This window comes from Ixodes scapularis, unplaced genomic scaffold (genome assembly GCF_016920785.2).
Source record: "Ixodes scapularis isolate PalLabHiFi unplaced genomic scaffold, ASM1692078v2 PGA_scaffold3__209_contigs__length_174095766, whole genome shotgun sequence".
In the NCBI taxonomy this organism is placed as follows: Eukaryota; Metazoa; Arthropoda; class Arachnida; order Ixodida; family Ixodidae; genus Ixodes; species Ixodes scapularis.
Genome location: NW_024609868.1, coordinates 62,550,662 through 62,565,533, shown reverse-complemented (window position 1 = coordinate 62,565,533; position 14,872 = coordinate 62,550,662).

Genomic DNA, 14,872 nt, shown 5'->3' with positions numbered 1-14,872 from the left:
GCGTTCGACGAGTGCAGTGGAGACAAAGACAGCTGGATATAGGTCTATACCCACTAACAAATAAATAAATAAATAAATCCAGTCACAGTTCGGCCTTCTGACGTCGTCGTTCGCTCGGGCAACACCTCCTGCCTAACAAAGCCGTAGTGCTGATAGAGATGTCATCAGCGAAGGCCAACGCTGGGCACAGATTGGACACGACGATTGCGTCAACCGTTCGGCTCAAACTTGACTCGAGTCTCGAAGCCAGGTGCTGACGCAGCACTGGTTCCCAATTTGTGTCCAGCGTTGGCCCTCGCAGGTGACGTAAAAATGTCAGCACTATGGCCTTGTCTTCTAGGCGGGGTTGGCTCGCGTCTTTCCCTCTCCCTAAATTCCTCGGTGCATGAAGATGATCATTGTCAGCACGTCGCCTCTTTTGTTCAGCTATCGCCTCTTCAGCCAGCACCTTCCGCTTGTGAAGCATTGCGGAACATTCAGTGTGCGCCTCGTCGTACGACCCGCGCATGCGCACGATAAGTAGAGCAGAACGGCGCACTATAACTGTCGCTTCACAAGTTAATGCAAAATCTGTCATGTAATATTCCGACTTTGTGCACTGGTTGAGCGCCAGGCTCAAAAACTGGGGGTTCTGTGTTCGATTTTGTAAGTGGGACGTTCGGAATTACATCTTTGGTCTTAATTTATGCACTTATCGCCTTCCCGCGTTTCGTGTTGGAGATACGAATTTGACGGTGAAGGCTGCCCGAAGAAATGATATCGCCTTTAAAACGAGCCTACACATCGCGTCACCTCCCATCGGCGTGCAGCCGTTTTTATGCGCACGCATACGCAAACGTTCAGTTGACGGGTCATTTTGACTCGACTGTAATTACGGTCCTGTTCGGAAGTGCCGCTGGTGCCGCCGATCACTCGCGATCCATTAGCTTGACAAGCACGGCTCGCGTTTGATGGACGACTCGCTGTTGTAGTTAACGATGATTCGTCAGGTCGTTGGAACCAGCCGCGTATTCATTTCCGAGTGTCGTTGTGTACCAGAACGCAGATTGCGCGTTCGAGGCTCAAATCTGATTGAGATAAAGCTTCGAGGAAGAGAGAGAGAGAGAGCTTTTTCTTGCTTCTGTTTCGCGTGTAGAAAGGAAATGATAGCGTCTTTCCGTCTACAAAGTATACGCCATGCTTGGTCGATATTGTTTCTTGTCCTTCGTATTTTAGTTGATATGTTAGGAGCTTCGAACAATGCGTGCGCGGAGCGCCTCCTTTTCACATTAAGTCCGACCACACCGACCACAGCGGGCGCTACAATCGAATGGAATCAACCAAGGATCGCCGAAAGCGTATCCTGATGGCGCTCGTCGTCTTTGTCTATCCTCGGCAAAATCATGGTCACGCAGAGTGATTGCGGTTTGATCCTCCGCCTTTTTTTTTATGTACGTGCTTGCTTTACCCAATGTTCCCAGATAGGCGTTCTCTACAAGTTGCGACATTTTGTCAAGCGCTGACTGCGTGACGGTTATGGTCTTATAGGAAGCGAATGGCGGCCCACAGCAGATTACTGAACTGAATGACGTCATGTTTGTTCCACCGGAATGTGTTTTGTCATTTGTGTTGGTTGTCGTTACTTCTAAAAAAGAAGCCATCGAAAGACTTTAGGTTTAGCCGGTGATTGCAAACTCACAAAGACGACGCGCGCCGTGAAAAGTACACTTTTGGCGCGGTTTGATCGACTTTATACGTGGGGAGTGCAACTTCGTCTGCTTCTTGCGCTATGGGGTTGCAGTGACGTCAGAATGCCGAGCTCCGATTAACTCTGACGGAGGGATAATGGGTAGACCTCAATGTCTGATGCCTCGAGCCAATCAGAGCCAATCAGAGCCAATCATAGCTCGGCGTTCTGACGTCACCGCAGCCCCTGCTCAAAAAGCGGACAAACTTGCGCTCCGCATAAGATCGTAGCGTTGACTGCGCTAAACCTTAGAACTGGTTCACGCAGGCACATCTGCATGCTTACGCATTCTTACGTTAGGTTATGAAGAATCACCGGGATATTCGTACTTCCAATGTCGCGTGTAATGTTGCTTCTTAAAATGGTTGCCACGCTTCGCACAAGGTACAGACGTACAGATGTCTAGGGGACTCTCGCCGTAAATAGACGTAAGCTCTCGTAACGTATAAGAAAACGGAGCTGCGGGAATCAGCCTTTTAATGGGAAACGGAGTGTGGAGTAAGTGTAAGCAAGAGCTATTTAAAGTATAGTGAAAGGGACGAGCCGGTTCGATGAATACATGTTTGAGACTGCGCCTCGGTCGTGCTGCGGTCTCGAATTCTGGAGGTATTTTGGTTTGAGGTTGTTCTTTCCCGTTTAAATCACGTACTGTTCCGACCAATATAAACTGCAATGGCAGAGTGCGGGACGCTCGCTGCTGTTTGGGCCACCTGAAGTGCGTCGCAGTGCTTGATGCGCACTGAAGATGAGAGCTGCTCACGCGGCACCATGCGGTCACCGCTCCGTTTTACTGTCGTCTGCTCTAGTCACTGACAGGACGATTAGAACGGCAGGGAGCTTCTTCCGGGGCCAGATTCATGAAACGATCTTAGGACAAAAAGAAATGTACGCACGACAAACCCGACCATCAAATCTATATTCCCTATGCTGAATTATTGTGAGCTTTAAGTAACTTACGATGGAATCCTACGACAGCTCAATATGTGTCTTACGCACTTTTTACAATCAAATCGCCGCGAACCCCAAAGGGCATTTATTTTTCTAAGTACTTTCCGCGCACGTCCCTGCTTCAAGCGGCAAGAAAAAAGAAATAAATACTCAAAACTTAATGCCGCGGAGGCAGAGGCTCGAACTACAAATACACGGAAAGAAAAAGCTACAACGGCAATGATCCCACCGACCAAGCGACCGTCAGGGGCTATACGCCTCGCAAGTGGGCTCATTTTCGTCTTCTGCGCATGAGAAAGGGAGTAGCGGTGACGTCAGAACGCCGAGCCCTGATTGGCTGATCGCGACCCCCTATCTCAGCGTCGTCTGCTCCTTTGCAACGTCGTCTGCTCGCAACATCGTCTGCGTCTGTCTCACCTTTCCTGCGACTTTCAGAAGTGCTGGTCTTTACATGCGAGCTCGACTTCGCCTTTCACAGAGGGCAGACGAAATAACTCGAGCGGTACGTTGTTTTTGTCTAACAAATAGCAGACGCGCATCGAGGAGGGAATTCAGAGGACTCACTGGCGAGGTGTCCTGAGGCGCCGAGGTTTGTTTACTAAAAACCGGGAGGTGAGCTTGCAAGTTCCCTCCCAAATACTTTGTCCCTCCTTTCGTGTGAGGCGAGACCCCCCATTCTTTAACAGCGTCGGCGGGTTGGCGCAGTTGACGTCGTCTGCTCTACGTCTGCTAGTCAAAGCGATGGCTGCTTTACCTTTCCTGCGTCTGTCGGAGATTCACCGCTTTTTCACCGGCGAGAGTCACCGTTGCCTCGGGAAACAAGGATATAACAAGAGGAAGAAATTGACCTCTTAATCCAAAAGTGAGGTCAGCGATCAAAGTATAATACGGAAAGGGTTCACAAGGGTCGCGCGGGCATATTCCATTCAGCACGCCAGCCGGTCGTGGGCAGACGGTCGCCGAGTCCGGGAGTGCCTGCTAGGCCTAACTGCCGTGCTCGCTTGGTCGCGTTCGGTGGAATCATGGCCGTTGGACCTTTTCCCGGGTGTTTGTGTATCCAGCGTTCTTGTTCGTCGTGGTCTGTTTCAAGTACTTTTTACTTTTTTCTTGCTGCTTGAAGTCGGGACGCGTGAGAAGCGCACACAGAAAAATAAACGTCCGTGGGTCGTCGCGACCGCGACGCTGTCGGCCATGCCGATTTGATCGTAAGAAGTGCGCACGACAGCTTCAAAGCTGTCGTAGGACTTCGTCGTAACCTGCGCAAAACTTGCGAAAATTTCGTTTCGTGAATACAAATTTGTTCTTAAGTTATGGCTTACGCATATTTTTGGCGTAAGATCGTTTCCTGCGACTTCCGAAACTCGCAGGAAAGGTAAGACAGACGCAGACGACGTTGCGAGCAGACGACGTTGCAAAGTAGCAGACGACGCTCAGATAGGGGGGCGCGATCAGCCAATCAGGGCTCGGCGTTCTGACGTCACCGCTACCCCCTGCGCAAGAAGCAGACGAACTTGCCCTCCGCATAGCTAAGGACGCGGTAGGCCTATAGCAACGCAATCCGACGCCACGTTGCTCCGACGTCCCTGGCCAAAACCGTCTGCTCCCGATTGGCTTGCTTGCTAAGTGGAATATGTACCCGCGACCTTTGTCGACCCACTTCCGCATGGTTTTAACCCTGACCTTTATTTTCAGGTAAGAAGGCAGTCCTTTCCCATTGTCGTCCCCTTGTTTTCAGTAAAAGGTGGTGAGCTTTATATTTGCTTAGTCGTCACTTCGGAGGGGGAAGAAAACGTTACAAAAGTCGGGTCGTAGAGTTTTGTAGATGTAGTGCGTACCGTATTGGAATGCAGAAGCTGCGCTTCTTTCTTTTCTTTTTTTTTTTTAAATAATTTAGTGAAACTGCCTTAGCAACAAAGAGCGAACGCAATGTACGATGCTAACAAGAACAACTGCGTTCTCAAGTTAGTGTTTGCCATAAACTCACATCACACGAATGATATTGAAATAACACAATAAACATCTTGTGGACAACGCCAAGGCAAATAGCGTCTACAAAGCTATACGTGCTTACGAAAATAGACCTTTTCTCCTGTCGTTGTCAGTCACGTGGGTTCCGTATCTGGTATGCGGTACGGAAAAATAATGAAACAGTTCAACCTGGAATATGCGAGAAAATATAGGTGAGGCAAAACAAGAATGTGCGACGATCACGCATTTTTGTAAGCATCTTCCAGCGGCGTGGAGAGGTCAAAACGATGTTTTACCGCCTACCAGAAGGGACGGCAGTCGAGATGGCTGCGCCCTTGTTGAAAAGGTGTATAGCAACTCCAACCAAACGAAAGCCATAAGGACGCACACGATGAATTTCAGATCACGCAAGACTACGACATCATTCACACTTCATGACAAAGCCGACCGCTGATATGAATCACATTTCGTTGTTTCTGCGATGATACATCCATCCTAAAGTCCGTCGGTTTATTAAATCCTTTTCCGGACAAACCAACAGTAGCAAAATAAGTGCCGAAAGAAGCGCGAGCCGCCCGCGATTGGCGTCTGCTCTCGGAGGAACCAGGAGGAACTGCGTCACCCTTTTGGAAGTAAGGCTATTCGACTTCACAAGGCTCGAGCAACGAGTCAGAAGACAGAGCTCCGGAGTTTGACTCGAGTCACGAGCACAGAAAGTACGTGTGGCCTGTTTTGTGGAAGGAGTAACTCGAGTCATGACTCCGAGTCACTACTAAACGCACCCATTGAAAACGTGGGAGCGAAAAAAGGACGGTTCCACGAGCCCCTTTCATGGTGCACTATCTCACGGCGTTTGTCAGAAGCGGGAGCGCACCTTCGGACAAATTTCTCCTTGGCGTGGAGGCGCCGCTCAGACACCCCTCTCTTCTTCGACGCTAGGTGGCATATCACCATTCATGAATGTTCAGATGGGCAACGCCAATCGGGCTGTATCGGGCTGCGGTATGACCTGCACATACGTTTTTTTTTCTCATAACAAACTTTACAGAACAGCCACCAGAGATCTTATCTTATCTTCCAGTTGGTCGGTGGCAGATATATATTTGCCATATCTCCGACGGCAATAGCCAATCGTAAAAATTTGTTGTGATCCAAAATCCACGTGCTACCAAAAGCACGAATATGTGATATATGTGAAACTAATCTGCGCTATCAAAAGCACGGACATATGAGCATAGTTTTGCCAAATTGTGTGTTTGTAAGTGAACTCACACAAGAAAAGCGTTTCCTAAAGTCATGCGTTCAAGCAATGCATACTTTCGGCACGACTGCAGAAAACTTTGAGATGAAGCATATGTATGATGCTATTTTTATTACACCAACCTTCGTTGCTTTTCTTGAATTCTAATGCTCGTTGTATATCGCTCCAGATCAGGAACTGTAAGAACTTGCGAGAATTACGACCTGCGCGGGTCACGACTGCTGCACGAGCCCTCGGCGCTGCTCGCTCCCTCCGCGAACACGGCGACTGCTGCCAGCCAAGAAGAAGACTGCGCCGTCGGTGCTCTTGTGTTCTTTTGGGCTACGGGAAATTTGGGGAAGGAAATTATTTTCGGTTTCATCCTCATTAGGCGGACGGTGCGCGCGTGTGGCCCGGGCGGGAGGGGGTTCGTTGGTGCCGACAGGGCAACGGCTCTTGCTGCTGCTGCTGCCGGGGGCTTCGGCAGTCGCCGCTTCTGCTGCAGCCTCGCTGTGTTCAGCGCCCTCCTAATGCAGACCGATGGTATTCTAATTAGGCCCCCGTGCGCGAACTGCGCCCTTCCTCGTCTATTCTTGGTTTTGCCCATGGCGGCCCAAGGCTTTCCGTGATTTTAACAAAAGTTCCCGCGTGTTCCGCAGATGTGTGCTTGAGTTACGGAAGAGCGCAGCTTATTTCGGGGAGCGGGAAACGCCTCGCTCGCTCTCTTCGGCGGTGTCAGCGGTGTCGGCTGCGCTAACCGGGAGCGAGGGCGCATTAGGTTTTAGTTTAGTTAGATCTAGTTAGTATTCGGCCGCATCGTGGAGTCATTAGTGCTATTACTATTGTTGGGACCGGAGAGCCTTAACGTATACGGTACTCGCCCGAGACTACGATGCAATGCTACTTCCGGTTCGGAGATCTTGCCGGAACCCACCGGAGTCCATGATGGAGGCATTCGTCGTTGTTATGCTGTTTGGTGTGCTTTGGGACCCTGTTCGCGTTATCGTTGGTCCGCTCACTCGAGGTTTAAAATGGCAAGTTGCGCCATAATTAATTGTTCCAGCCGTAAAAATCGGCCTTAGTATTTTTTTTTTTTTTAGGTTTTCAGTTTTTATTAGGAACCAGGACAAGGTGACGCTCGAAGAATCGGTCCGCCGGCGTCATGAATGGCTCCGGCGGATACGCCGGCGCACTCTCGATAGAACAGCGTAGTAGTGACTAAGGGTTTGTGCACTGCACCTCGTGCCCAGCTGAGGGACCTCATTGCAATTCACTAGGAGAAGTAAAGCAGCCGAAATTACTTGTGCGGCAGCTCCAGTTTCCATATCTGTAGCCAGTCATACATTTTGGAAGACCGGGTAGAGTGCTGACAAGTTTTGTACAACATCCCACAATGATTTCAGGTATAGGTAGCTGCACTACTTTTCTTGTCAGTCACCGCAAAATATTAGCAGACGACGCATTTTTTGGCGTCTGACAGCACTCTTGCGAGGCGTTAAAGTCCTGAGCGACGGCACTTCACGCGCGCATTCAAGTGCCGTCCGAGGATGTTAAACACACACAAGTCACACTTATTCTGGCCTGTTTTCAATCGTCTTCTCGCCATCAGTTCGTTTTATTATAAACTATGAGCGAGGCAAATGCCAGGATCCTTTATGCCTCAATGAATTGCGAAATGCCTCCAACGTGGTGCCAAGGCAATGATGGCAGCCGATAATGTTTTGTTTTGATTTCCAGGCTAACCAGAAGTGACGTCAGGCGCAAGAAGTCTGTACTTGTGTCTCGTCCTCGTGACTTCCGGCAATTTTAGTGCTTCAGTGGTATTTTACACTTCGTGCACTGCATCTTCATCCAGTGCCATGATTCGTCAATGCCAATTTGTCGACGTTGACAGGTAGGCTTCTTTTCTTCATTACGCGGTGACGTCTTTCCGAGCTGCGTATTTGTAAACGGTGGGCGACACGCAGCATGGCAACGCTGCTCGTGCCGGATTGGCTACTCCTCGAAGAGGACGCTGCGTCGTCGCACATGCATAGCAACGCGCGGTTGCTGCGCCGGCCGGCAGGTGTTGCACATGCCTCACTGGGGCGCGTTTTAAACAGACTTGTATGGTAATCACTACGACTAATCAAATTACTGGTGATCGATTAGTTTTCAGAGTAATATTTTAATTATTTGATTATTTCTATTAGGTAGTAATCCGGAAAGGAATTTTATTATTTTAGAGTAATTTTGTATTGATTTGATTACTTTTATTAGCTAGAAGTCACAAAAGTAATTTCATTATATTAGAAGTAATAAAATTACTTGTAACCATTACTATTTTGTTCAACTCCCCCCCCCCCCCCTCCCCTCCCGCCCCCTTGTTTCCGAATTTACCACTAGTTAGTCCCCACAATACGAACTAAAACTGCCGCGACATGTCCACGTTATCAGCTTGTAAATCATGCGAACAAAGAATCAAACGATTATTATTTACCAGTGCCAAAGGAGGTCAGGCTCATTGTTTGATCAGTTTATATAGTGATTCGTTGGATTTCAACCTGCCACTCTATGAAGTTGGCTTCTCGACAAAAGCCTTTAAGGACATAGGTTGATGGCTGATGTAGAATCATACTCTTTATTTACCCTTCAAACTGTTCTCCCCTCCCTTCAAAAAATCTAAATTCTGCACAAAATACCTCTACACTCTGGTGCCCCCCCCCCCCCCCCCCTATATATCCAGTACCAGATAGTATTACACCAAAGGTGTGACAAGAAAAGTTCGGCATTTCACAAGAATGCACCATTTTTCGAATTCACGTATGGGTGCTTTTCTGCGTCAAGTTGCGTGGGCGGGGAACAAACGAGTTTGAACGTTCCTTCCAGAGACGAATTTCGATCTTGTTTGCTCCCTTTAGCTACTGTGACCTATCATGGCTTTTTTGCCCATTGTGGCTTAACTTTCGCCCCAAGTTCGCACCAACAAGTTTATCCCCTCCTCTTCCTAATGGCGCCCACTGTGTACACAATTTACTTACCACGGCATTCTCAAAGCAAGCCTTGGACGGGATGATATTTTACCAAAAGTTGTGGATAAAGAAGGTGAGTAGTTTGTCGTCCGGTGATCGTAATTCAATAAAAAAAAATGTACGAAAGGCAGGTTTCCGGACGGGCAGAAATATTTGCCGTTTTAAAAATTTGAGGTAATGGGAAAGGGTCGGTTACTTTTTCAAGTAATGTTAAATGACTCTTCCTTTCAAGTAATCAAGTAATCTAATTGAAAACTTTTTAACCAAGAGTAACTGTAATTGTAGTCGATTACTTTTATTGAGTAAAGTGTACAAGACTGGTTTTAACCTCCCCCCCCCCCCCCCCCCTCCCCATTCACGCCGCTTCTCAGCGACGTTGCGCGTGTGTATCACCGTGGCGCGTGAATGAACCGCCGCAGACTGTCACCGCGAAGCGACGTAAAAGGGGGGGGGGGGGGGGGGTTTAAAACGCGCCCCAGTGATCAGAGATACTGAGGGAGTTTGGAAAATAGGCGGAGCTTGGGTGCCCGCTAGAACCAGCGAATTTCGCGATACCACAAAATGGCGTTACTTCTTTGTCTTGTTTGTTCCTGAGAGACCGCATACAGTTCCTATTAGTCAGAACCACAAAATGGCGGACGGAAGTAGTCATGCCCCGGTTGTCTGACTACGCTGCTATGATTGCCAGGCTCCCAATATCTCCTTAAGAAGGACACGCTTTCTCAGTATAAACAGCTCTGCGAGTGATATATATGCGATGCGCTACGCCCACTGCCGGCCGGTGCAGCAACCGCACGTTGCTGTGTATGACGATCGACGCAGCGCCCTGCTATACTATGGAATACGTATGTTTCGAAGTACAGCATCTAGATGGCGTTCCACCGCACTCTATGGAACAAACAGTTATGAAGCGGAAATCTAGGTGGCGCTTCAAACGAAGGGAAGAAGACTGAAGTGAGTGAGGGGGGGGGGGGGGGGGGGGGGGGGTACCGCCGCCGGCGAGAGTTCCACAACTAAGGTAATCTAGTAACGTTGGCCTGAAGCATGTCTGAACCACGTTTGCTTCATACATGCTTAGAATATGTGAGCAGACAATTTTTGTGATTGTCAGACAAGGAAGAAGCACGCTTCGGCAAGTGTCTGCGGACGCTCTTTTGGTCGACGAATTAGCAGTGTGACCGCGGCTTTGCGTCACAATCTTGAACCTTTTACAGGGTGTCACAAAAGAAAATTTACCGCGATTTTTGTTTACCGAAAAAAAAAACTAGGCATCGCCGAACGCTCATTCTCCGCTCATAGATAGTGCTAGAGCTCACAACCAGATGCCAAAGTTTCAGCCCGATCCGATACCTTATTCAAAAGTTATAAGTGATTTTCTAAAAGTTTCAATGACAAAATGGCGGCCGACGGAGTTTTCAAATTCATAGGGCTCTATGGCACCAGAAACCGGAAATGAGCAAAAATGGGCGCCATTTTCCCATTGAAATTTTCAGAAAATTCCTTATAACTTTTGAATAAGGTATCGGATCGGCCTGAAACTTTGGCATCTGGTTATGACCACTAGAGCTACCTTCCGGCGTAAAATGAGCGTTCGGCGATGCCTAAATTATTTTTGCGGTAAAAAAAAAAAAAAAAAAAAAAAAAAACTGCAAATTTTTTTTTGTGACACTTTGTAGATGCTGTGTTTGCGCGGTGAGAGAAGTGGATATAAAAGATACAAAAATATAATATAATGAAGAAAGAAAAAAAATGCCCCCCCAATTCGTGGATAACCACTCTTTTTCCCTTGGGAACGGAACAAAAAGGAAATGGAAGGCTAGAATTCGGTGTCGTATAATACCCGATTAGGCGAAGGAGATAAGGCATTCCTGTAATACATTGGGCTCAACTCCGTCATGAGTCTTCCACGCGTTGTAGCTCCCAAGAGTGTTTCTCAACTGATGCATGGAGGAAACAAGCTCTTCTCATTGGGCTCCATCGCATTATTCGCGGAAGCGAAACGGCGTCCTGCCTTAGCTTTTGGGCAATCATGCGGTAAGGATTAGATATACAGGCATTACCAGGTGCTTCTGCGAATACTTTCCAAAGTTCGTACAAATAAAGTAGTTGACAAAAAAAAAATCTCGTTTTGGGAAGAAACTGCCAGCCACGGCTGATGTCAGGGATTGCGAAAGAAAAACAATAACTAGCGAAATAATTACCAAACATTTACTCACTGAATTTTTAATCAGTGAAAATTAACATATGTTTTCAATTAGAATCTTGCAGTTAGTCATCGGAAACTCCTAAATCAATCAGTTTTAGGAAGACTCTAAGCACGTGTGGAGCGCGACGGTGCTCTAAAGCCTGGTGCGGCACGCGGAGGGCTAGTGACGCAAAAACGCGGGTGATGAGGAAATAAATGATCACTGGCGTTTTCGTATGGCCAGCCTTACGCCTGCTGCGCGAGTGAAAACTTTAGCACATCCCGACGCTTCCCGGGTGCGTCAAGTCTTCTTAAAACGGATTGATTTAGGGGTTTCCGATGACTAACTGCAAGATTCTAATTGAAAACCTATGTTTATTTTTACTGATTAAAAAAATATTCAGTAAATTTAGGTAATATTTTGCTAAGTGGTGTGCATTTTCCTCCCCACTTTCTAATGCTCTTTATTCCCGAAAAGAGTTTCTATTCTTTTTTTTCCTCAGCCACCCTTGTTTGTAGGGATCTCGGTAGTATTCGCGGAACACCTGCATAATATAGATTTTTGTTTGTTTCTTTTTGCAGTATGAGAGAGCGCGGTCATTACTGGTAGGAACAAGCATTTGGAGTACGCTAGAGTAAGTTAGCTTGAATACAACCAATGCAAGGAAGCGATCTTACCTGGATAAAATGAAAGATTAACGCTTTTGTGCCCCAAATGTCGTCATCACAAGTCATTGCTGTTAGCTCAATGCGGCCTGGGAGTATATTTTGCGGTACCTCGATGAGTACTATCCGAGATAACTTATTTCGGTGCGAAACGAAAGTGTGAGCGAAATATCAACTTTTACGAAAGGTAGTAGATGTCTGTATATTTTTCCAGGGCGCTTTGTCCCTACAATAGTTTCACGTCTTGAATGACAGTTCATAAGGTTGTATTAGTAAGAAATAAGCCCATGCTGATGAGGGACACCTGTTGTAAAGGGTGCAATTTTGCCCCGCACCCTATGGTCGGTGAAAGGCTAAAAGTTCAGGGGAAGTTCCTCTCACCTTTTCCCAGTTTAGCGGAACGCTGGAGAGGAGGCGACCTCTTCTCCAGCGTCCGCTCTGCTAAAGTGCAGAGAGGTGGGAGCAGTTTTCCCTCAACTCTTGACCTGTAACCAACCATATATATACTTTGCACCGTATGCGGTGGAGTCAAGTATAGTTTCTAAAATATTATCCTTCATTTGAAGTTCTTTGTTTTGGGGTTATGTAAATTATGTTTAACATAACTATTAGGATGGTGCGTGTAATAATTTAGGCTTTTTTTTTATATAACTTTCAAATTTTAATTTAGGGAGAAATTAGATTTTATACTTGCCAGTTTCAGAATCTCTCAGAAGTTGCTTAAAACAGCCATAAGTTGGTATTTTACATTACAGATAGCTACGGTTGCCTTAAAGCCTTAAAGCTTTTCTTAAAGCATTCTGTAATATCCGGTAGCCAGTATTATGGGTTTACTAAAAATAGATCAACGGAGCACGCCTTGCTTGCCCAAAAAGGATATGTATTTGAACAGTTTTGAATCACAGCGTCTTACTCTTGGTATTTTTATTGACTTTAGTAAAGCATTTGATACCCTAAATCATGCAATACTTTTCGCTAAGCTCGAGAATCACGGCATACGAGGACACGCCCTCAAACGTATAAAATCTAGGGCTGGGCGTCGATTAAAAATTTTAACCCGATTAATCGCCTGCCTTTAATCGATTAATTAATCGATTAATCGGTTGCGTTAATTTTTTATAAATAATATATTAAAAAGAATGGGCAACAACTCGTCTTGCCTTTAAAGACATTTTACTGTCTGTTACACGGCGCAAAGGACATTTAGCATTGAGGATACATAAAGTTGAACGATTCAAAGACATATTTTTGCTCCAACTCCGAAGACAAAACGTTTGTCCACATTCTCCGACAGGAAGACAAGAAGTCAGAGCTTGGGCGACGCTCTCTTCTTTTTTTCAGAGAAAAGAACCTCGATGAGAAGGCGTTGATTGTTGTCTGCGTTTCGGCCGATGGTCCTTGCTGCAGCCGAGTACATGGGTGCTTCGCTCGTAGGTGATACTGAAGCGAGTTTACGCTTCCACTGTACGAAAACGGCTTTTTGCAGATGATGCAGTGGACTTCCTTCGAGTTAAAAACTTCACCGCTGGAGTTTACTTTAAACTCAAACTTTGCAGCGAGATTGCCTTTCATACTCGTGAACTCGTTCATTTTTACGTGCCGAATACTGGAACAAGTGACCATGGCGTTGTTAGCTTCCCAGCTCGTTTTCCTGCTTGTTCGTCTTGCCTGGGCAGGATGTGTAATAGATCCTCAACACGTGAAGTTTCGCGGTCTCGGGGGGATCAATTGCGGGCCCGGCTTGTTCGTCTGGCCTCGGTGGAACTGTAATGTACTGTCCTCGAACACGTGACGCTTCGCGGGCGCGAGAATTGAACCTTGCTCATAGCACCTGGCTGGGAACGGACTTTTTTTGAGTACCGATTAAAAAACCGATTAACCGGTTAAAACGTTTGATCGCGATTAAAGCCTTAATCGATTAATCGGAAGGTTAATCGATCAGTTGCCCAGCCCTAATAAAATCATATTTAAGTTCGCGATTACAATATGTTATCATAAATCACTCTCGTCGATCCTGATTCCCTTCAAACTTGATATGGTGTCCCTCAGGGTAGCATGCTTGGACCATTCTTGTTTAATATATATATAAATGACATTTCCAATATTAGAAGTCTTGCAAAGTACGTTATTTAAGCTGAAGATACAAGCCTTCTCTTTTCCTCTCCGACGTTGAGGAACTAACTGGCACTGCTAACCGAGTATTGACATTATTAGCACTGTGGTCATTAGTCAACTCATTGAAAATAAACAAAGAGAAAACTAAAGCTTTAGTATATCGTCCTAAAGGAAAACTTGCAATGCACCCACCGCCCTTAGTTTTGAGTAATACCGTCATCGAGTACGTAGAAACGTTTAGACCTCTCGGTGTAAGTTTTACTGCAACGATGACATGGGACGCCCACATAAACGAGGTTTGCCTTGCTCTTTTTAAGGTGTTGGAATTACATCACGTAGTAGGCATGTTCTACCTGAAAAAACTAAACTTACTTTGTATTACGCTTTCTTTTATTCGTATTTGAGCTACTCTTTCTTTGTCTGGGGGAATACCACAGCATTCAATATTCAGAAGCTTCTGATCTTACAAACATATAATTCCCCAACCGGGCAAGCTTACTTGAAGTTTAAAGTTGTGCCTGTATATAATTAATTTGAATATAGATTCGCGTGTTTTTACATAAATACAATAGCAAAAAACGCTAATTTCCTTTCACGTATTGTTTTTACTTCGTCCCACAGTACGACATATGCAACCAGGGAAAAAGACACTTTTGTTTTGCCTAGATGTAGAACGAACTATGGCTTTACAATGTTACGGTATGTCTTGCCTAAGTTTTTGAATACACGTCTATGTGATCACTTGAGTGATATTTCTTTTTCTGCCCTTAGGAACGCTTTTCTATCATTTGCCACTACTTATAATTTTTTTCTGTACTTTTTATTTCCTTTATATTTTATTTCTACCGCGTTTACACTGCTGACCTGTAAGGGTGGCGAAGCCCGTCAAACGGTGGACGACACTGCTTTTTTCTCGCCACCCTAAGTTTGTGTTTCAAGCGGAAATAAACGCTGATTGATATATACAGGGGCAGGCTGGGGCAGTATCGCGACCTAAAGATATTATCGCTATT